This window comes from Eubalaena glacialis, chromosome 15 (genome assembly GCF_028564815.1).
Source record: "Eubalaena glacialis isolate mEubGla1 chromosome 15, mEubGla1.1.hap2.+ XY, whole genome shotgun sequence".
Classification (NCBI taxonomy): Eukaryota; Metazoa; Chordata; class Mammalia; order Artiodactyla; family Balaenidae; genus Eubalaena; species Eubalaena glacialis.
Window position 1 is genome coordinate 86,608,472 of NC_083730.1, and position 2,928 is coordinate 86,611,399.

The following is a 2,928-nucleotide window of genomic DNA, read 5'->3' on the forward strand; positions in this document are numbered from 1 at the left end:
TTAATGGGTCAAAGGGTTTCGTTTCCATTTTAATAGATGTTGCCAGATTGCTTTCCCAAATGGTTGCAAAACTTCACATGTACCAGAGTGGCCTTTTCTCCATATTCCTGCCAGCACTTGAGAGCATTGCTCGTTTTAGTTATGTCAGTCGGTCTGATGGATGCAATGTCTTATTGCTTCTTTAATTTGCATTTTTCTGACCACTGTTGAATTTGAAGATCTTTACATTCGTTTGTTGGCCATTTGGTTTTGCTCCTCTGTAAATAATCTGTCCATAATCTAAGTCCATTTCTGTCTTGGTTGTTTGTCTTGTTCAGGTCAATTTGTAAAAGCTCTTTAGATAGCATCCATTTGACCTTTGGCTTAATTGCAGAGAAGTGATTAAGAGCATCGTCCTCTGGGGCGGGCTGCCAAGGGTCGCATCAGAACTTAGCCCCTGATTGGCTATGTGACCTCGGCAAGTCATTCAACTTTGCCTCAGTTTACTCATCTGTGAAGGAGCAATCATCATCAACATCATAATTCCTACCTCATACTGTTGTTCTAGACACCAGTGAGTTAATACAAGTCAATAGGATGGTGCATGGCACACAATAAGTTAGTCAACCGCAGTTGGTGACTGTTATTTGTATTACAAATATTTTTCCAGCTCCATCATTTGCACTGGCTTTATTTTTGGTATCCCTTGTCACATAAAATATTTTAATGTTGACATAGTCAAATACCCATCTTTTCTTTCATAGCTTCTGAGTTCCCAGGCTTGGTTAAGAAGGTCTCTCCATTTCCTTCATGATGAATTTCCTTGTTTTTTGTGTTTTTTTTGAAGTTTAAAATTTTTTATTTTATATACAAAGAGTTAGTATTGTTTCTGAGGAAGGTAGATACGCTGGATGACCCATTCAAGAAGTTCACACTTAGTCCAACTTAATGAAGCCGATGTCCTTCCCATACTGGCGGAAACACTGGCGGCACATATTGAGGCTGTATTTCTGGATCAGATCATCCCGGTTTGGGCCAGTTTGGACCGGTTTGAGCAGACGTGGCAAGAGCTAGAACCCTGGCCAAATTTTTTTGGATGGCTCCAGTAGAGCTGCTGGTGACCCATGTTGCTTTCTTGGCTGCAACTAGGCAAAAGGAATTTCCTTGTCCTGATAATCGGAGGCCTGTAACTCACCATGTCCCACACTGAGGTGCACTGTCCTCCCAGCTCCTAGGTCTGTTTCCTCCTCTTCTCCCTCATCCCTCCAAGACGAGACCTTTAGAACACTTTCACTTCCTCCCTCTCCTCCTTTCCTTTCCCATCTTCCCCATTGAGACCCATGAGACCCTTTTCCTCCCTACCCCCGCTCACCAATCTCTGAGGTTTGGCTGAAATAATTTAGTATTTGTTAGAACTCCCTTAGGGAAGGTCCATTTGGTTTCAAGAGTCCTTCTCTGTTACACAAATCCCTCTCTGGATCCACTAAGATGTAAGAGGTCATATGCCTATGTTCTTAACACTGTTTTCTCTTTTGTTTTCTTCTTCTTTCAGTTTTCTTTTCAGGTTTAGTTGTAGTTTGGTAAGTCTTTTCTCAAGTGATTTCCTCAGATGAAGACCTGGGAGTTATATTCTCTGAATCCTTGGGTATCCTTGACTCTTCTCCTTTTGCCTCAATAGATGGAAAGTATTTTGAAAACTGGATAGAGGATCCTTGGGTTGGAGTCCTTTCTCTCTTCTGTAGATACGGGTCCACTGTCATCTTTCTATAGCGTAGATGAAAATCTAATGCCAGTCTGATTTTTTTTCCTTTGTGAATATCTTCTGCTTTCTGCTTGACACTTGTAAGATGGTTATCTTTCAGGTTTGGGAATTTTACCAGAATATGCCCACATATGACTCTTATCAGACCAGTCTGGAACTCAGTGAGCCCTGTCAATCTGCAGTCTCTGATCTTCAGTAATTTCAGGAAAATCTTCTCCTATTATTTGTTCATCTGTTGCTTATTCTTGTTTTGGAACTCCTATTGTGTGTTCATTCATTCTTCAGGAGCTATCCTCCAACTCTCTTACCTTTCCCCACAGATTTCTATTTCTTTATCATTTTGCTCTATGTTTTGAGACATTTCTTGCACTTGGTCTCCCAGACTGTTCATTTGGATCTCAGTAGAGATTCTACTCACCTTTTGTTACCAAACTTGGGTTTGGCTGCTCGCCACTCAAAAGCCAATACTCAAGAGACAAGTGTTGGTTGGAAAGGAAAACTTGCTTTATTCAGGAGGCTGGCAACCTGGGGAGAAGGTGGACTTGTGTCCAAAAACCAACTCCAAATGTTATGCTTGACCAGGAAAGTTTTTAAAGGGAAATCATTTGGGGATGGGGTCAGAGTCTTCATCACCTCCCACTGTGTGCAGACTTTCTTCTGATTGGTTGGTGGTGAGGTAACAGGATGGTGTCCCAGGAATCTTGTGCTCGTCCTGAAGTTACCATCCTCCACCTGGGTGGGGGCCTTAGTTCCTACAGAAGAACTCAAAGATATTGTTCTGTGTATCCCTTGAGGAGGAACCAGGACCCTGCCCCAAGGCTGCACTATTGTTTCTTCACTGCTCCTCCTTTGTTTCTGCATCCCCTCCCTTCCCTGATAAGCAACTGTTCAAATCTGCCCTCTCGAACTCAGGGAAGGTCAAGGAGGTTGAATAAAGCCTATTTCCTACAAACAAGAAACAGGGGACACAGAAAGGATTTGTACCCGGCAGGTCCCCACAGGGTCCTACTCTGTTTCATTAGCATCAGATCCCACAGGTGAAGGGCTCAGTCCCACAAGACTGTTGGACTCAACCTCAGAAGAACAAACAGTCAAAAACCACATGGGGAAGAAAGCCTGTTTAAGGCCCGCTGCCCAAATCGCCCTACCTCAATTTTTCCAACATTGTAATGGCATTTCTTCATTTA

General features: G+C 42.8%; 1 pseudogene; it reads right to left on the reverse strand.

The window, feature by feature from the left end:
• Positions 1-851: 851 nt before the first annotated feature.
• LOC133075770 (small ribosomal subunit protein uS14-like) lies at positions 852-1,114 on the reverse strand (annotated as a pseudogene).
• Between the last annotated feature and the right edge of the window lie 1,814 nt (positions 1,115-2,928).